Source organism: Lethenteron reissneri, chromosome 67 (genome assembly GCF_015708825.2).
Source record: "Lethenteron reissneri isolate LAM-NWPU_2019-01 chromosome 67, ASM1570882v1, whole genome shotgun sequence".
In the NCBI taxonomy this organism is placed as follows: domain Eukaryota; kingdom Metazoa; phylum Chordata; class Hyperoartia; order Petromyzontiformes; family Petromyzontidae; genus Lethenteron; species Lethenteron reissneri.
Genome location: NC_083845.1, coordinates 4,827,003 through 4,848,942, shown reverse-complemented (window position 1 = coordinate 4,848,942; position 21,940 = coordinate 4,827,003). Strand labels below are relative to the sequence as shown.

Below are 21,940 nucleotides of genomic sequence, written 5' to 3'. Positions count from 1 at the left end.
GTTGTTGGGGCGACTGGCCTCCACTGCCCAGTAGCGTCCTTCACGAGCCTCTCCACTGAGGCCGATCTTGACACCGCTGGTACCAGTCATCGGCAAATCCACTCAGCTCCACGTCCTCCTGTACCACATCACTCAATCTCTTTCTCTAGCCCGTGCCGCGCCCGTTTAGCCCCCTCGATCCGCCGAACAAAGCTGTTTAGGCATGCGGTAGCTGGTGGCATGCGGGCTACATGGACCAGCCAACAGCAGCCTGCCTGCCGGAGGAGCTCACCGATGGGACTTTGCCCAGATCTTTCAAGGATTTTGTGAGCTCCTCACACATCCAGCCTGGTTAAACCCAGGATGGATTGTAGGCAGGCCAGCCTAATTGTTTCCAACCGGCGAAGATGCTCCCCATTTAGGGGGGTCCACGTTTCGCAACCGTAGAGAAGAGAGGGAATGACCGTGGCCGAGAAGACCTGAAGCTTCGTGCGGAGCGACAGATCAGGTAGCTTCCCACAGCGTTTAGACAACCGATGAAAAGATAATGCCGCTCGACCTGATTCGGAGTGAGACCTCTGCTGATAAACTGGAGCCGGTCATAAGCACACTGCCCAGATATGGGAAACTCTCCACTCTCTCCACAACTGCCCCATCACCGATTGGGAGTTTGGGAGTGGAGTTCACACACACACAGAGAGAGACACCACAGAGATACTCACACACACAGATACTCACTAACACACACACAGAAACACACACACAGACACACACACACATCGATGGTTACGGAGCAGACTCTCAAACGAGCAACAACCGCCGCCCTTCACCATCCACTGGGGGTGCCGTCACCACGGCGCTTGTGCAGGCAAGGTGCACTTTCACGGCCACGTGAAGTTGTCGAACGCCCGCCGGCAGGAGGTCACAAACCCAGACCCGCAGGTGCCACGGGTCGACTGACCGAGATGACCGAGATCGACTGGTTGATGCACCACCTGACCCGAGTCGACCCCGCACGCAGCGGCACCTTGCATGACACGAGTGCGTGACGCTAGTGCGTGACGCTGTGCGCGACGCTAGTGCGCGACGCTAGTGCGCGACGCTAGTGCGTGACACGTGTGCGCGACGCTAGTGCGTGACGCGTGTGCGTGACGCTAGTGCGTGACGCTAGTGAGTGACGCTAGTGCGTGACGCTAGTGAGTGACGCTAGTGCGTGACGCGTGTGCGTGACGCTAGAGTGACGCGTGTGCGTGACGCTAGTGCGTGACGCGTGTGCGCGACGCTAGTGCGTGACGCGTGTGCGCGACGCTAGTGCGTGACGCGTGTGCGTGACGCTAGCGAGTGACGCTAGCGCGTGACGCTAGCGCGTGACGCTAGCGAGTGACGCTAGCGCGTGACGCTAGCGCGTGACGCGTGTGCGTGACGCTAGCGCGTGACGCTAGGGCGTGACGCGTGTGCGTGACGCTAGCGCGTGACGCTAGCGCGTGACGCTAGCGCGTGACGCTAGCGCGTGACGCTAGCGCGTGACGCTAGCGCGTGACGCTAGCGCGTGACGCTAGCGCGTGACGCTAGCGGTGACGCTAGCGCGTGACGCTAAGCGCGTGACCTAGCGCTGACGCTAGCGCGTGACGCTAGCGGCTGACGCTAGTGCGTGACGCGAGTGGACGCTAGTGCGTGACGCTAGTGCGTGACGCTAGTGAGTGACGCTAGTGAGTGACGCTAGTGCGTGACGCTAGTGCGTGACGCTAGTGAGTGACGCTAGTGCGTGACGCTAGTGCGTGACGCTAGCGCGTGACGCTAGTGCGTGACGCTAGCGCGTGACGCTAGCGCGTGACGCTAGTGCGTGACGCAAGCGCGTGATGCTAGTGCGTGACGCTAGCGCGTGATGCTAGTGCGTGACGCTAGCGCGTGACGCTAGTGCGTGACGCTAGTGCGTGACGCTAGTGCGTGACGCGAGTGACGCTAGTGCGTGACGCTAGTGCGTGACGCTAGCGCGTGACGCGTGTGCGTGACGCTAGTGCGTGACGCTAGTGCGTGACGCGAGTGACGCTAGTGCGTGACGCTAGTGCGTGACGCTAGTGCGTGACGCTAGTGACGCTAGTGCGTGACGCTAGTGCGTGACGCTAGTGCGTGACGCTAGTGCGTGATGCTAGTGCGTGACGCTAGTGCGTGACGCGAGTGACGCTAGCGCGCGACGCGTGCACGTGACGCGAGTGCGTGACGCTAGTGCGTGACTCTAGCGCGTGACGCTAGCGCGTGACGCTAGTGCGTGACGCTAGTGCGTGACGCTAGCGCGCGACGCTAGTGCGTGACGCTAGTGCGTGACGCGTGTGCGCCCCGCTCCCGCGCGTCGCCCACCCGCGTGTCCTGCTTCTGGGCGGCGTGCGGCACCAGGATGGGCGCCTCCAGCTGCTCGCCGGAGATGACGGCGCCGCGGTTGCCCAGCGTGAAGGTGGTGTTGCGGTTGCGGAGGCGACGGCTTCGAGAAGAAACGTTCAGATCGTCAAGGGGAAGGGCTCAAGCGGAGAACACCACTCACCCCCACCACTCACCCCTCCCCCCACACTCACCCCCCCCCCCACTGGCCCCTCCCCCCCACTCGCCCCTCCCCCCACTCCCCCACTCGCCCCTCCCCCCACTCACCCCTCCCCCCTCTCGCCCCTCCCCCCAGTCGCGAGGGAGGATATCTTTCTTGGCCGTGTCCTCCACCCCCATGAGGTCATCTTTGTCGGCCACCTCCTCGTACTGCGGAGACACGGGTGGGGGGTGGGAGTGGGGGTGGGGGTGGGAGTGGGGGTGGGGGTGGGAGTGGGGGGGGAGTGGGGGTGGGAGTGGAGTGGGGGTGGGGGGGGAGTGGGGGGGAGTGGGGGTGGGGGGGGAGTGGGGGTGGGGGGGGAGTGGGGGTGGGGGGGGAGTGGGGGTGGGGGGGGAGTGGGGGGGGAGTGGGGGTGGGGGGGAGTGGGGGGGGAGTGGGGGGGGAGTGGGGGGGGAGTGGGGGGGGGAGTGGGGGGGGTAGTGGGGGGGGGTGGGGGCATTAGAGGGGTCGTCGGCACCTCACGGGGTGAGTGAAGGCGGACAGCACCACCATCATCACCATCATCACCACCATCACCACCACCATCATCATCATCGTCATCATCACCACCATCACCACCACCATCGTCATCATCGTCATCACCATCATCACCACCATCACCACCATCACCACCACCATCGTCATCATCGTCATCACCACCATCACCACCATCACCACCACCATCGTCATCATCGTCATCATCGTCATCACCACCACCACCATTGCCATCATCGTCATCACCACCATCACCACGATCACCATCACCATCGTCATCACCACCATCGTCATCACCATCGTCATCACCACCACCATCGTCACCACCCCTCCCCCGCCCCACAGTGGCGGCACCTGCAGCTTCATGAGGCGGCTGGTGTAGGCCTTGAAGTACGAGTAGTAGATGCGCGCCATCGTGTCCACGTACTCGTCCCGCACCTCCTTGGCCACGTGGACGCTCGTTCGCCAGCAGGGAACTCCGAGAAGAAGCTGCGGCGACGCACGGGGGGGGGGGGGGGCCCGGGGGGGGGGGGGCACGGGGCGGGGTTGGGGGGGGTGCACGTGGGTGACACGTTATTGGGCGGCGCCCCAAAACGCGACGCTCGCATCGCTGTGCGGCCGAGGGGTCCCGGCCCACCACTTGTGGCGTTGTCAGCGGTGGTGACGGTGGTGACGGTGGTGACGGTGGTGGTAATGGTGGTGACGGTGGTAACGGTAGTGACGGTGGTGACAGTGGTGGCGGTGGTGACGGTGGTGACGGTGGTGATAACAATGGTGACGGTGGTGACGGTGGTGGCGGTGGTGACGGTGGTGACGGTGGTAACGATGGTGACGGTGGTGATAACGATGGTGACGGTGGTGACGGTGGTGACGGTGGTAACGATGGTGACGGTGGTGATGAACGATGGTGACCGGTGGTGACGGTGGGTGACGGTGGTAACGATGGTGACGGTGGTGATAACGATGGTGACGGTGGTGACGGTGGTGACGGTGGTGACGGTGGTGACGGTGGTGACGATGGTGACGGTGGTGACGGTGGTGACGGTGGTGACGATGGTGACGGTGGTGATAACGATGGTGACGGTGGTGACGGTGGTAACGATGGTGACGGTGGTGACGGTGGGTAACGATGGTGACGGTGGTGACGGTGGTGACAATTTATTCGCACACCCCACTTCGGTACTGGTTTGAGGCCGAATCGACCTAGGGGAGGCCCAGGACCGGGTTCAGATCATCGTCACCGGTGTTGGCCGTGAGCGGGAATCGAACCCGGGTCGCCAGGTTCGTAGCGGTGTGTAAAAACATCGCTAGCACTGGGGAGACAAAGGCGGCCGGGCGTGGTGTTGGCCACCCACCCCCTCGTGCGCCGTGCCGGCCTTTTGTAATTGCTCGCTAACAGCACTTGCCCCAGCAGTCTGCAAAGGCTATAAGGGGGATCTTTGTTGTCTGTGTGTGCGAGTGCCACTCACCGGAACTTGAGCAGCGTGTTCTGTGCCATCTGGTAGTTGGTCATGGGCTTGCGGAAGGCGTAAATCTTCTGTAGGATGAACTCACGGACCTTGGCGATGGCCTGCACACAAGCATACACACACACACACATACACACACATATACACACGCGTATACACACACGTATACACACACGCGTATACACACACGCGCATACAACACGCGCGTATACACACACACGCATACACACACGCATACACACACGCACGTATACACACACACGTATACACACACACACACGCATACACACATACACGCATATACACGCATACACACACGCACACACACGCACACACGCATACACACACACGCGTACACACACACATATACACACACACACGCATACACACGCACGTATACACACACATGCATACACACAAGCATACACACACGCACGTATACACACACACGCATACACACACACACGCATACACACAGACGTATACACACACACGCATACACACAAGTATACACACACGCACACGCATACACACACACACGCATATACACAAAGATCACCCGTATAGCCTTAACAGACTGTAGGGGCAAGTGCTGTTAGCGAGCACCTGTGAAGGCCGGAACGGTACACGAACGAGGGGGTGGGTGGCCAGCACTACGCCCGACCGCCTTTGTTTCCCCAGTGGCGATGTTTACACACCGCACCAGGTACTCATTTAAGGCTGAGTCGACCTAGGGGAGGCCCAGGACCGGTTCAGATAATCGTCACTGGTGTTAGCCGTGAGCGAGAATCGAACCCGGGTCGCCAGGTTCATAGCGCTGCGTAGCGCTAACCGCTACACTACCGCTCCCCCTAAATCGCACCAGGTACTAATTTGAGGCTGAGTCGACCTAGGGGAGGCCCAGGACTGGTTCTGACGATGTGGTTCATCAGCACGTTGTGCGTGTCCTGGCAGTGGTGATGTTGGTGGTGATGGTGGCGGTGGTGATTGTGATGATGGTGGTGACGGTGATGATGGTGATGATGTTGGTGATTATGGTGGTGATGGTGGTGATGGTGATGATGATGGTGGTGATGGTGATGATGGTGATGATGATGGTGGTGATGGTGGCGGCACCTTGGCCTTGAGCTTGGCCAGCACGTCGTGCGTGTCCTGGCAGTGGTGATGTTGGTGATGGTGGTGATGATGGTGATGATGGTGATGATGGTGGTAGTGGTGATGGTGATGATGGTGGCGATGGTGGTGATGCTGGTGATGTTGGTGATGATGGTGGCAGCACCTTGGCCTTCAGCTTGGCCAGCACGTCGTGCATGTCCTGGCAGTGGTGATGGTGATGGTGGTGATGATGGTGGTGATGGTAGTGGTGATGGTGGTGATGGTAGCGGTGGTGGTGATGGTGGTGGCGGCACCTTGGCCTTCAGCTTGGCCAGCACGTCGTGCATGTCCTGGCAGTGGTGATGATGATGGTGGTGATGGTGGTGATGGTGGTGACGCTGATGATGGTGGTGATGGTAGTGGTGGTGGTGATGATGATGATGGTGGTGATGATGATGATGGTGGTGATGGTGATGGTGGTGATGGTAGTGGTGGTGGTGATGATGATGGTGGTGGGTGATGGTGGCACCTTGGCCTTCAGCTTGGCCAGCACGTCGTGCGTGTCCTGGCAGGCGAGCGTCTCGCGGAAGGCCTGCTCCTTGGCGTAGTTGATCTTGTTGTTGAGCTCCTGCAGCTGCTCCAGGAAGTCGCGCTCCGTCACAGGCAGGTCCAGGATCGCACTGCGGGAGCGGGAGGGGGCGGGCACGGGAGGGGGGGGCCGGGGGGCCCGGGGGGGGGGGCCCGGGGGGGGGGGGGGCCCGGGGGGCAGTGCACGCGGGTGACGTTGTTACTGGGTGACGCCCAAAACGCGACGCTCGCATCGGGCCCACCATTTGTGTCGTTGTCAGTGGTGGTGGCGGTGGTGACGGTGGTGATGGTGGCAATGGTGGTGACGGTGGCAATGGTGGTGGTAATGGTGGTGGCGGTGACGGTGGTGATCACGGTTGCGGCGGTGGTGGTAATGGTGGTGACAGTGGTGGCGGCGGAAATGGTGGTGACGATGGTGACAGTGATGGGGACGGTGGTGACGGTGGTAATGGTGGTGACGGCGGTAATGGCGCTAATGGTGGTGGTAACGGTGGTGACGGTGGTGGTGATGGTGGTGGCGGCGATGGTGGCAGTAGTGCCAGCGGTGCTCGTTCGCTGCGTATGCCACCAACAGTGTGTGAAGGCTATCCAAGGGATCTTTGTGGTGATGGTGGTGGCTGTGGTAGTAATGGTTGTGTCGGTGGTGTTGGTGGTGGTGTTGGTGGTGGTTATGGTGGTGGCTGTGGTGGCGGGCGGTGGTATTGGTGGCAGAGGTGGGTTGTGGTGATTGTGGTGGCTGTGTTAGTAATGGTTGTGTCGGTGGTGTTGGTGGTGGTTATGGTGGTGGCTGTGGTAGTAATGGTTGTGTCGGTGGTGTTGGTGGTGGTGTTGGTGGTGGCTGTGGTAGCAAGTGGGGAGCTGTGGTGCAGCGGTTAGCGCTACGCTGCGCTACAAATCCGGCACCCCGAGTTCGATTCCCGCTCACGGCCAACACCGGTGACGAATATCTGAACCGGTCCTGGGCCTCCTCTAGGTCGACTCAGCCTCAAATTAGTACCTGGTGCGGTGTGCAGTAAACATCGCCAGGAGGGTTTCAAAAGCAGTTGGCCACCCACCCCCTCGTGTGCCGTGCCGGCCTTCATAGGTGCTACTCGCTAACAGCACTTGCCCCTACAGTCTGTTAAGGCTACACGGGGGATGTTTGTCTTTGTGGTAGTGATGGTTGTGGCGGTGTCGGTGATGTTGGTGATGGTGGTTGTAGTAGTAACGGTGTTGGTGGTGTTGGTGGCGGTGTTGGTGGTGGTGTTGGTGGTGGTGTTGGTGGTGGTGTTGGTGGTGGTGGTGTTGGTGGTGGTGGTGTTGGTGGTGGTGGTGGCGGTGTGGTGGTGGCGGTGTTGGTGGTGGCGGTGTTGGTGGTGGTGTTGGTGGTGGTGTTGGTGGTGGTGGTGTTGGTGGTGGGTGGTGTTGGTGGTGGTGTTGGTGGTGGTGTTGGTGGCGGTGTTGGTGGCGGTGGTGTTGGTGGTGGTGGTGGTGTTGGTGGTGGTGTTGGTGGTGGTGTTGGTGGTGGTGGTGTTGGTGGTGGTGGTGTTGGTGGTGTTGGTGGTGGTGGTGTTGGTGTGGTGTTGGTGGTGGTGTTGGTGGTGGTGTTGGTGGTGGTGGTGTTGGTGGTGGTGGTGTTGGTGGTGTTGGTGGTGGTGTTGGTGGTGGTGTGGTGGTGGTGTTGGTGGCGGCTGCGGTAGTAATGGTCGTGGCGGTGGTCGGTGGTGTTGGTTGTAGTGGTGGTGGTTGTAGTGGTGGTGGTTGTAGTGGTGGTGGTTGTAGTGGTGGTGGTTGTAGTGGTGGTGGCGGTGGTAGTCATGGTCGTAGCGGTGTTGTTGGTTGTGGTGGTGACGGCGGTGCCTGTGGCAGCAATGGTTGTGGTGGTGGTGTTGGTGGTGGCGCACGTGATCATGGCGCCGGGCACCACCAGCTCGTCCACGAGCTGGCTCAGCTCCCCGCGCACCGCCTGCCGGTTGCGCAGCTTCACGTTCATGGCCACCGACTGCTCCTGCAGCGTCTGGATCTCCGAGCTGATGCTGCTCAGATCCGTCTGGAACGACGACAGCATCTCCTCCATGCGCTGACACGCGCACAGACACACACGCACAGACACACACGCACAGACACGCGCACACACGCACGCACAGACACACACGCACAGACACGCACGCACAGACACGCGCACAGACACACGCACAGACACACACGCGCACGCACAGACACACACGCACACACACAGACACGCACAAACACGCACACGCACAAACACACGCACAGACACCACGCACAGACACACACGCGCACAGACACACACGCACAGACACACGCGAAGATACACAGACACACACACACGCACAGACACACACACGCACGGACACACACAGACACACACAGACACACACACAGACACGCACAAACACGCACACGCACAGACACGGACAAACACACAAGCACAGACAGACACACACGCACAGACACACACAAGCACAGACACACACACACAGACACACACACAGACACGCACAAACACGCACAAACACGCACAGACATGGACAAACACACAAGCACAGACACGGACAGACACACATGCACAGACATACACACGCACAGACACACACACAGACACACACTCACGCACAGACACACGCACAGACACACACACACGCATTAAAGAAAAGACAAAGATACCCCCCTCGAGTAGCCTTAATAGACTGTCGGGGCAAGTGCTGTTAGCGAGTTGCAGCGCCTATGAAGGCCGGCACGGCTACGCGACGGGCGATGGCGGCCAGCACCGTGCCAGGTACTCATTTGAGGCCGAGTCGACCTAGGGGAGGCCCGGTGTTGGCCGCGAATGGCGCACGCGCTGCTGCCGTGGTGGCTGATGTGGTGGTGGTTGCTGTTGATGTTGTAGCGGTGGTTGTTGTTGATATTGTGGTGGTGATTGTTGATATTGTGGTGGTGGTTGTTGCGGTGGTGGTTGTTGACGTTGTGGTGGTGGTGAATGTGGCACCTGCAGGATGGAGTCGCAGGAGGTGATCTGGCCGTGCAGGCTTGCGATGTTTTCACTCTCCTTGATGTCTACGCTCCGTTACGGATGAACACCACCACTCACTCACCGCACCACCACTCGCTCACCGCACCACCACTCGCTCACGGCACGACACTCACAGCGCCACACACTCACTTTGTCGGTACTTAAGCGCACCGCACTCTACACACCCATGCAAACATCCCCCGGTATAGCAAGTGCTGTTAGCGAGCACCTATGAAGGCCGGCACGGCACACGACGGGTGGGTGGCCAGCACCACGCCCGGCCGCCTTTGTCTCCCCGGTGGCGATGTTTATACACCGCACCAGGTACTCATTTGAGGCCGAGTAGACCTAGGGGAGGATCAGGACCTCCCCTAGATCGACACACGCGGCACCACACTCACCGCACCGGCACTCTAGAGCACCACACCCACCACACCGGCACCCTAAGAGCACCACCAGCAACTGGAGGGGGTGGAGGATACAGTCCCTGATGGACGCATTCTCGATCTCCTGCAGCTCTTTCTCCACGTGCTTCGAGTAGTGCCTGAGGTCCACGCCCTGACACGACGAGATGCGGGGAGACATGGGGAGACACGATGAGATACAGGGAGACACGGTGAGACACAGGGAGACACGGTGAGACATGGTGAGACACAGGGAGACACGGTGAGACACGGTGAGATACAGGGAGACACGGTGAGACACGGTGAGACACAGGGAGACACAGGGATACACGGTGAGATACAGGGAGACACGGTGAGACACAGGGAGACACGGTGAGACACGGTGAGACACAGGGAGACACGGTGAGACACGGTGAGACACAGGGAGACACAGGGATACATGGTGAGATACAGGGAGACACGGTGAGACACGGTGAGACACAGGGAGACACGGTGAGACACAGGGAGACACGGTGAGACACGGTGAGACACAGGGAGACACAGGGATACACGGTGAGATACAGGGAGACACGGTGAGACACAGGGAGACACGGTGAGACACGGTGAGACACAGGGAGACACGGTGAGACACAGGGAGACACGGTGAGACACGGTGAGACACAGGGAGACACAGGGATACACGGTGAGATACAGGGAGACACGGTGAGACACGGTGAGACACAGGGAGACACGGTGAGACACAGGGAGACACGGTGAGACACGGTGAGACACAGGGAGACACAGGGATACACAGGGATACACGGTGAGATACAGGGAGACACGGTGAGACACAGGGAGACACGGTGAGACACGGTGAGACACAGGGAGACACAGGGATACACGGTGAGATACAGGGAGACACGGTGAGACACGGTGAGACACAGGGAGACACGGTGAGACACAGGTGAGACACGGGAGACACGGTGAACCGGTGAGACACAGGGAGACACAGGGATACACGGTGAGATACAGGGAGACACGGTGAGACACAGGGAGACACGGTGAGACACGTGAGACACGGTGAGATATGGTGAGATACAGGGAGACACGGTGAGACACAGGGACACGCGGTGAGATACAGGGAGATACGGTGAGATACGGGGACACGCGGTGAGAAGCGGTGAGAAGCGGGAAGACGCGGTGAGTAGCGGGAAGACGCGGTGAGACACGGGGACATGCAGGGAAGACACGGTGAGACGCGGGGAGACGTGGAGAGACACGGTGAGACACAGGGAGACATGGTGAGATACAGGGAGACACGGTGAGACACAGGGAGAACTGGTGAGACGCGGTGAGATATTGAGACACAGGGAGACACGGTGAGATACAGGGAGACACGGTGAGATACAGGGAGACATGGTGAGACACGGTGAGACACAGGGAGACACGGTGAGATACAGGGAGACATGGTGAGACACGGTGAGACACAGGGAGACACGGTGAGATACAGGGAGAACTGGTGAGACATAGGAAGAAATGGTGAGACGCGGGGAGACACGGTGAGACACGGTGAGACATGGTGAGACAGTGAGATACGGGGAGAAACGGTGAGACACAGTGAGACCCGGGGACATACAGGGACACACGGAGACACACGCACAGACACGCGGAGAGACACGGTGACACACGAGGAGACACGGTGACACACGGGTACACACGGTGAGAGACGGTGAGACACAGGGAGAACTGGTGAGACGCGGGGAGACACAGTCAGACATGGTGAGACACAGTGAGATACAGGGAGACACGGCGAGACACAGGGAGACACGGTGAGACACGGGGAGACACGGTGAGACAGTGAGATACGGGGAGACACGGGGAGACACGGTGAGACACGGTGAGACAGTGAGATACGGGGAGACACGGGGAGACACGGTGAGACATGGTGAGACAGTGAGATAGGGGAGACACGGTGAGACAGTGAGACATGGTGAGACACGGTGAGACACGGTGAGACACGGTGAGACAGTGAGATACGGGGAGACACGGGGAGACACGGTGAGACATGGTGAGACAGTGAGATACGGGGAGACACAGCGAGACACGTTGAGACCCGGGGACATACAGGGACACACGGAGACACACCGAGACACACGGACAGACACGCGGAGAGACACGGTGACACACGAGGAGAGACACGGTGACACACGGAGACACACATACACAGAGAGACACGGTGACACACGGAGACACACATACACAGAGAGGCAGGGTGACACACGAGGAGACACACGGTGAGACACGCGGAGAGACACGGTGACACATGAGGAGACACGCGGTGACACAAGCGGAGAGACACGGTGAGACATACGCGGTGACACACACACAGACAGAGGCACGCTGGTGGCCCGAGGCCTCCTCTCCTCACCGTGCGGAGCGCCTCCTTCACCAGCTCATCCTCCAGGTTCGCCTGGATGTGAGCTGCGGCACAGAGACACACGGAGACACACAGAGACACACGGAGACACACGGAGACACAGAGACACACGGAGACACACGGAGACACACGGAGACACACGGAGACGTCACGGAGTCACACGGAGACACACAGAGACACACGGGTACACACGGTGACACACAGAGACACACGGAGACACACAGACACACGGTGACACACGGAGACACACAGAGACACGCAGAGACACACAGAGACACACAGAGACACACGGTGACACACGGTGACACACAGAGACACACGGAGACACACGGAGACACACGGAGACACACGGAGACACAAACGCATTCACGAGGGACGGCAACGCAACCGTCACCAGCAATGCGTTTGGAAGAAACCTTCACCAGCCAACGCAGCCGCCGGCGCGGCCTTTCAGAGTCCTGGATGTGGGCTGCATCTAGGTCAGCTCAGATGAGACTGGCGTCAGTCGTGGGTCAATGAGTTGACCCTGGGGGGGAGTGACTCTGGGGGGGCGTGACCCTGGGGGGGAGGGGGCGTGAACCCTGTGGGGGGGGGGGGGTGATGACCCTGTGGGGTGGGGGGGAGTGACCCCGTTGGGGGGGGCGGGGCGTGACCCTGGGGGGCGTGACCCTGTGGGGGGGGGGGGGGGGGGGAGTGACCCTGTGGGGGGGGGGTGTGACCCTGTGGGGGGGGGCGGGGTGTCTCACTGTCCACTTCGTCCAGGATGCACTCGTCCGATGTCAGATCCAAATCTCCCGGCGGTAGCAGCTCCAGCTCCGTCTCCACGCGGACGCCCTATGGGGCACAGCGGAGGGGGGGGGTCACGACCCCAAAGTTCAGGGGTCACGACCCCAAAGTTCAGGGGTCACGACCCCAAAGTTCACGGGTCACGACCCCGTCGGGGAGGTGGAGCTTCGAGTCTGAACAACTCGGAGGAGGAGATGTGTTTACAAAACGACCACCTCAACAACAAGAGGCGGTGTTCCCGTGAAAACCGGGACAGGTGGCAACTACAGATAACGGGGGGCCCATGCCCCCCCACACCAGGAATGAACTCCAAGCACTCGGAACGATCCACGCATTCACCAACAGCGATGCAGCCCCAAGATGAGGCATTGCCGCTAAGCAGCCGACGGTTTTCAATCGGCCTTTTTCGTTCTATAGTTATTACAGAAGGGTCGTGGCCTGAAACGTCGCCCAGGCCCCACCAACGCCCCCCCCCCCCTCCGTCATTAAAAACGGACATTGGCCGGATCGTCGCCTATTACATGCGCCTGTGGACTAATTGTCAACGCGGCATCACGCACACAACACACGCACAACGCACATAAACACACACAACACACAATACACGTACACAACACACATAAACACAATACACAACACACATAAACACACACACACAAAGGACAAACACACAACACGCGCCACACATACATAACAAACACACATTAACAGAGAACAAACACAACGCACAAGACAACACACACAACACGCACAACACACATTAACACAGAACACACACATAACAAACGCACAACACACATTAACACAGAACACACACACAACACGCACACAACACAGGACAAACACACAACACACACAGAACACAACACGTACACACACAACACAACACACACAACAAACACACAACACGCACACACAGAACACACAACACACAGAACAAACACACACAACACGCACACACACCACGCACACACACAACACACAACAAACACACAGAACACAACACACAGAACAAACACACACAACACGCACACACACCACGCACACACACAACACACAACAAACACACAGAACACAACACACAGAACAAACACACACAACACGCTCGCGGTTTAATTTCCAGGCTCTGCATTCCGGCGCCCCCCGTGATCACGCACACGAGGGAGTAGTGGAGGGTTGCCACCCGTCCCGGGTTGACCCCGTAGAGTGCGGGGATTGGCATCATCTGTGTGGGCGGGTGGCTGCAGGAGATGCTTTGTACACAGATGACGGGAATTGGCATCATCTGTGTGGGCGGGTGGCTGCAGGAGATGCTTTGTACACAGATGACGGGGATTGGCATCATCTGTGTGGGCGGGTGGCTGCAGGAGATGCTTTGTACACAGATGACGGGGATTGGCATCATCTGTGTGGGCGGGTGGCTGCAGGAGATGCTTTGTACACAGATGACGGGAATTGGCATCATCTGTGTGGGCGGGTGGCTGCAGGAGATGCTTTGTACACAGATGACGGGGATTGGCATCGTCTGTGCTAAGCTTTATCGCAGTCCAGAAAACTGCAGCACAGTTCTGATGGTGGTGGTGCTGACCGAGGAAACGTATCCGGGTTAGGTCTGTGCTGTGGGGAAGGTGGTGGTAGCCTTACCGCTCACCAGAGGTGTGGACTCGAGTCATGTGACTTGGACTCGAGTCATGAATTTGATGACTTCAGACTCGACTTGGACTTGCATAACAATGACTTTGTCCCACCTCTGAGATGTGGACTCGAGTCATGTGACTTGGACTCGAGTCAGACTCGAGTCATGAATTTGATGACTTCAGACTCGACTTGGACTTGCATAACAATGACTTTGTCCCACCTCTGCCGCTCACTCACCTGTTCACTCATCCACTAACTCAGGGGTCGGCAACCAAAATAACAAGAAGAGCCATTTCTTTCCAATTCGGTACAAAATTCAGTATTTCAAGAGCCGCAATGCATCTGAGTACATACGTACTCATCGTCAAGAAGCAGCCCGTAAAGAGCCGCATGCGGCTCCGGAGCCGTAGGTTGCCGACCCCTGCACTAACTCAACCATTCACTAACTCAACCATTCACTCACTCAACCATTCATTCATCCACTCACTCAACCATTCAGTCACTCAACCACTCACTCATCCACTAATCAAACCACTCACCTACTCACTCACTCGCTCATAAAACCACTCACTCACCTATTCACTCATCCACTAACTATACCATTCACTCATCCACTCAGTCACTCAACTACTCACTCATCCACTAATCAAACCACTCACCTACTCACTCACTCGCTCATAAAACCACTCACTCACCTATTCACTCACCCTCTCAACTCAACCATTCACTCACTCACCTACTCACTCGCTCACCCAACCACGAACTCATTCACTCGCCAAACTCACCCTCTCAAACCATTCACTCACTCGCCCACTTAACCATCCCACTCACCAGCTCACCCACCCACTCACCAGCTCACCCACCAGCTCACCCATTCGCTCACCCACCCACCAGCTCACTCACCAGCTCACCCACCCACCCACTCACACCACTCCCCCTCCGGTTGCCACCTGTCCGGAAATTGTCGTAAGCTGCGGTGTTCGCGTCGGCGGGTGACAGCAGGAATCTGGAGGATCAGTCACCGGTGTGGTGGTGGTGGTGGCAACGGCGCTAGACTGCACCACCACCACCACCGCCACCACCGCCACCCACCGCCGCCACCACCACCGCCACCACCGCCACCCACCACCGCCACCACCACCGCCACCACCGCCACCCACCACCGCCACCGCCGCCACCACCGCCACCACCGCCCCGCCACCCACCACCGCCACCGCCACCGCCACCCACCACCGCCACCGCCACCGCCACCCACCACCGCCACCGCCACCGCCACCCACCACCGCCACCCACCACCGCCACCGCCACCGCCACCCACCACCGCCACCGCCACCGCCACCCACCACCGCCACCGCCACCGCCACCCACCACCGCCACCGCCACCGCCACCCACCACCGCCACCGCCACCGCCACCCACCACCGCCACCGCCACCCGCCACCGCCACCCGCCACCGCCACCACCACCGCCACCCACCACCGCCACCCACCACCGCCACCCACCACCGCCACCCACCACCGCCACCACCGCCACCCACCACCCGCCACCGCCACCGCCACCCACCACCGCCACCGCCACCCGCCACCGCCACCACCACCGCCACCCACCACCGCCACCCACCACCGCCACCACCACCGCCACCACCGCCACCCACCACCGCCACCACCACCGCCACCACCGCCACCGCCACCACCGCCACCGCCACCACCGCCACCACCGCCACCGCCACCACCGCCACCACAGTGACTTGCACCTGGCGCCCGCCGACACGACGACCCCAAAGTGTCGGGGTTCGCTCTGCGCTCCGGGCGACAGGAGAAGGAGCGGGGAGTAAGAGGGGGGTGGGTGGGAGCGCTTCCTCCTCGCACCTCGTCAGCTGCGCCGAAGCCGCTCCCATCGCGGCCCGAGGCCATGAAGCAAGAGGAGGAGGTGGAGGAGGTGGAGGAGGTGGTGGAGGAGGTGGAGGTGGCGTCAACAGCAGTGAGTCCACCACTACCACAAACGTCCAGGAGACGAGGCCACGGGACCGCCTTGCCCCCAATGTGGTGGGGGACACACGCCGAGGTCTCCCATTGGTCCGCGCGGGGCACGTGTCGCGCAGCGGACCAATGGGGAGGTGGCTCGGAGAGGCTGGGGGAGAGGATGAGCTCGGGGTGGGGGGGGGGGGTGTGACGTCACGCGAGAAATGGTTCCGGGAGGAATTTGTTCCGGCCGGAACCAAAACATTCCGCGTAATTTCGATTTAAAGCTTCTTTCGTGAGTGCAGGGATTCATCTTCTTGGTTCTTTCGGTAAATTCACGTAAAAGGAAAATAATAAAAAATAAAACATAATAAAAACATGCTTCAAATCGCTTTAAACTATTGTCATTGTAGTGCGTATTTAATGTGGCCCTGCACTCTGATGTTGTAGGAGTGTTGTTATAACAATTCGTGTTGCTATAACAATTCAATATTTATTTAAAGTTGCGCATTTTGATGTGACGTCACATTTCTCAAACCCCCCCCCCCTCGTCACACGTCGTCACAAATGTCTGACCCCACCCCCCCCCCTAGGTGCGTGACGTCATTTATGGACGGCCCTAAGCGCTGAGCCGCACCTGGACCGAACGTTTTCGTGTCGCGCGCACTGTGATGCGACTCGCGGTGCTTCGTCTACGACTGTCAAAACATCCTCGTGGGAATCATCTTCTTGGCTCTTTCGGTAAAGTCACGTAGAAGGGAAATAATAAAAAATAAAAATTAACCCGTAAAAACAAAGTTTTTCACTATAAATCCTTTATATGCGTGGCATCGGGGCGGCTAGAGTCCTCTCGTCCTCTGGTTTGAGATGGCTGCCATCTTTCGGTCGTTTTTTAACCCACTTCCCGTGATCCAATCGAGCTGACATTTTGCACACAGACTCGTTGTGCCAGACAATTAATGTTCGTGAAAAAAAAAATTCCAAAATTTTACACTGTTTAGGGAAAACAAATTAAATATTTAATTACCAATTGCTTAATACTGGCAGACAATCATCTGACCCATAGGTGGCAGCCATCTCAAGCCAGAGGACGAGAGGACTCTAGCCGCCACGCATATAAAGGATTTATAGTGAAAAACTTTGTTTTTACGGGTTATACTTGTTAAATCCTTTATATTAAGTTCACTTGCTTGCTTGCTTGCACGCTTACGACCGTGCAAATCTTTCGGTCGTTTTTTAACCCACTTCCCGTGATCCAATCGAGCTGACATTTTCCACACAGACTCGTTGTGCGTGACAATTAATGTTCGTGAACATTTTTTTCCCAAAATGTTACACTCATTAGGATTTTTTTTTATATTTAATTTAAAATACCAATGTGATAAAAATGAAACTCTTACTCAAGAAAAACAGAAATGAATAATAAAATAAAACCGATGCCACGCATATAAAGAATTTATAGTGAAAAACTTTGTTTTTACGGGTTAATTTTTTACTATTTTATTTATCGTTTAAAAACCCAGAGCTATTAGCTTGTTTTCAGAGGCGACACATCGATGTTGGCCATTTAGTCTAGCCAGAACACATTCCTGCGGAGGGAGCTGGTAGGAACGTCGGGTTGCTCGGTCAATGGCCAGGGTCAACGGCGGCGTGGTGTATTCCGCAAATATGCCCGACTGTGAGGGCGGGCACAAGCCGGCGTGAGTAGGTGAAACGTTGAGTTTTATAAGGGCACCACGGGGTGACCAGCCCCTCCCCACCCAGCCCCTCCCTCCCCACCCAGCCCCTCCCTGCACGACGGACGGACACAATAATCCCCTGTGGGCTGGTGTAACCAGGTTCTTACCAGTATAATCTAAACCAGTGTTTCTTAGTGTTGAAGGAAAAACCGAAATCCACGCGATCACAGGAGACATGCGAACTCCAGAAATACAGGCGTCAGGGTCGAGATCGAACTCACATTCTCCCGAGTACCAGGCGAAGAAAATGTATGTGTAGAGGAGTAAAATGGGAACATGACGTCAGGTGTGCCGTTCAGTGCGATGACGTCACGCCTCCTAGGGTACTTAAGGGATACATACCCTTAGTTCTTTCGGTAAAGTCACGTAGGTAAAAAATTAAATTAATAAAAATAAAACAATAAAAATCACGTTTCGGAGGCAACACAAGTCTCCGTCATCAGGTGGGACCGTCACAGCCAGATTTGCTGCATCCACCTGATGACGGAGACTTGTGTTGCCTCCGAAACGTCGTGATTTTTATTGTTTGATTTTTATTAATTTCATTTTTTACATACGTGACTTTACCGAAAGAACTAAGAGTATGAATCCTTGCAGTCACGAAAGCTTCAAATCTAGAAATACTTAAGGGATACCCCGTGACGGGAGCGGGGTCACTGTGGGAACGGGTAAAGTAAACAGGGTGAAGAGGGAACCAGTGGGTAGAGAGAGAGATCGAATAGGGAGTCTGGGGAGAAGCCGGTGGTAGCCGTAGAGGTGCTTCTCTATATTTGAAGCTTTCGTGACTGCAAGGATCCATAGTTGGGTTTTTTCGGTAAAGTCATGTGGGTAAAAAATTATAATTAATAAAAGTAAAATAACAATAAAATAAAAATCACGCTTCGGAGGCAACACAAGCTTCCGTCTTCAGCGTGGCTGTGACGGTTCCACCTGAAGACGGAAGCTTGTGTTGCCTCCGAAGCGTGATTTTTATTTTCTTTTTATTAATTTTAATTTCTTACCTACGTGACTTTACCGAAAAAACCCAAGAATAGGTGCTTCTCTCTCCGCTCGGTGGAGTCGGCAGAGTCCCCGATCCGACACGAGAGAGAGACCAGAGCTAGCCGGCAGGGACCCGGACTCCAGAGTAGGATCCCCCTAGCCCCTGGGAGTTGTACACCCTGCTGTGTAATATTGTAACAGCTCTAATAAACCCTGGCGGAAGCCCTTAACTTACCTCCGTTTACGAGTACGTCCGTCGGAACTTCTCTACATATGTATAACTTCTTTCGTGCCGTACATTGCCAACCGTGATAATCGGAACGCGGTGGCGAAATAACATCTTGCCACCGCGGAGTGTGAAGGATTGAGATACGTGTTCATAAGGTACACGTACGCAGTGAACACGCACACACACACCACAGCTATTAAAATGAAGATATTTATTCCGCTCATTGTGCAGGAGATGTAACATTGCTTCAACAGCAGAAGCTAAACCGTGCGATGGCTCTAGCGTTGTCAGCAGCAGCAGCAGCTTAGTCCGCGAGGCAAAGACGGCATTAATACCACCCCACACGGGCAGCCCACGAACGTTCATTACCACTCGCGGTTTACCCACTGCTGATTTAAGGCTATCTCCTGCGCATGGGCTGCTCTCGTTTATCAAATGTCCAGTGGTCGTCCTCTCATTCGGCTGCCATTCCATCATCAGTCTTGTCCATCATCTCTTCTTATAGAGTGGTGTGTTCTGCCCAAGCCAAGACTTTCGTCTTGACAGATAAGACTAATTGATTCTAGATTTGAAGCTTTCGTGACTGCAATGATTCATATTCTTAGGTTTTTTTCGGTAAAGTCACGTAGGTAAAACATCAAAATTAATACAAATAAAATAAAGATCACGACGTTTCGGAGGCAACACAAGTCTCCGTCATCAGGTGGGACCGTCACAGCCAGATTAGCTGCATCAAGTGAGGCAATGATTCAAGATGTAATCCCTTAAAAGCGAGTTGAGGGGGGAGGAGAGGGGGGAGCTCATCAGAATGTGGTAGCCAATGAATGGAATGTATCGGGAGGGAGGGGGGGGCTGGGCCAAAAGGGTGTTGTTTTACCTACGTGACTTTACCGAAAAAACCTAAGAATAAGACTAATTGAATCCCCTACACTTCCCTGGCCACGTGTTTATTATTACGACGTACATTTACCCAGGAAAGCCTCAGTCTCAACATTTTTTTAAAGAGGGTCTTGCCAAGTTTGCAGGTCATTATTCAGCATTGGGATGTTTGGCCAATACCAGTTACATTATTTACATGTAGGAGGAAACCCGTTTGGAACAGTGGTAAAGAACACAAACTCCATACGCAGAAATGTGCCCGAATCTGGAATCAAACCGAGGGTCTTCTTGTTGCGAGACATGAATGTAAACCACTGCGCCCCCGTCACCCCTATAGACCATCTCGTTCCAGAGGGACTATGACACCCAAGTTGTACACATTTACAACAGGTCTGGGGCTCACACACCATACCTATTGGTTATAAGCAGTGGTGGAACGTCCCAGTATGAAACCCATTTGTCCCGCAGTCCAATTTCATTACTGCTTCCCCTCTGCAGAGGAAGAGGAACGGTGTCGGCCGTGGCCTGTTCGGTGTACGGAGTCGCGCTGGTGTGGTTCTGAAAAGTGCCGGTTGGCAAACAAGGTCATATACCGGCACATTTCCACCACTGTTCATAACAATATAAACAAATTGAAATGATTGCATTATCTTCTTGGTTCTTTCGGTAAAGTCACGTAGAAGGGAAATTAAAAAAAAAATAAAAATAAAACAATAAAATACAAATAAAATGTTTTATTTTTTATTATTTCCCTTCTACGTGACTTACCGAAAGAACTAAGAAGATGAATCCCTGATTGCGTTAGTATGAGCACAATAGTAACACAGTCCGCGTGGCTTTGAGATGGGGGTTTGGTTCTACCGGCATGGATTCGGCAGAATACGTGATGACTTAATAATACTCCATAGTCGGCCACATTATCTGGCCGTCTTTAAAACCCATGCCAGGCGGTGATGGCGATGCACGTCAACCTTTAATCAAACACTGTGGAAACGAGCTTTGGTGGATCGGACAAATGTTGCCAAACTCCCTTCTCACGGGCATCGAGTCAATACCCCAGCGTGCCATGCAGATTGGAATTCAGCAAAGTGTAGACTAACATTATCTGTCTCTTCTGATTAGGATAGTGCTGCCCCCTATCATGCGTGGATTTCCTCCCAAATGTATAAGCACTAATTGGCTGAAAACATCTTAATATACAGAGAACTGCAGAACAACTGTTGTAGCTGGCTCAACGCCCGGTAGCCTTTCAGCTTGGTCTGTCTCCTCAGCGATTGTGAGATGCAATTTCCATGAACGACGCTATCTAAAAGGATCATTAGATATTGTTTAAGGGGGCCGTCAGTCAACCCCAAGGCACTGCGAAGGACCTCATCCCTCAACTCGATCGCCACCCCCTGCCGCCGAACCACGACTCTTCTGGCAGATCGACGTTTTTCCGCTGCACATCACGCAGCAGCAGCATCAAATTCGACACTTAAAAGACAGATGAAGGCCTTGTATTTGTTTCGTGGGGCGTATGAGGAACTGAGCCTGGCTCCGTGAAGCCTTCGTGTCACGACCGGGAATTTGCCTTTTCGTGAAAATGTACGCATTATACATTGCTTTATTATACAACGAACGTTCTGTCACCTCAGGTGGCAATACAAGTGAAATAATAACATGCGAACTGGGTCCATGAACTGGCTGGAATG

At 56.3% G+C, this 21,940-nt stretch overlaps 1 protein-coding gene and 1 pseudogene across 1 annotated transcript in view; one reads left to right on the top strand and one right to left on the bottom strand.

The window, feature by feature from the left end:
* The window catches only part of LOC133360169 (basic proline-rich protein-like), a gene marked incomplete at its 3' end in the record, with an annotated part of 142,048 nt that overhangs the window by 55,879 nt on the left and 64,229 nt on the right, over positions 1–21,940 (top strand). The gene's annotated exons all lie outside the window — the stretch shown is intronic.
* Positions 2,281–16,524, bottom strand: LOC133360114 (vacuolar protein sorting-associated protein 52 homolog; annotated as a pseudogene).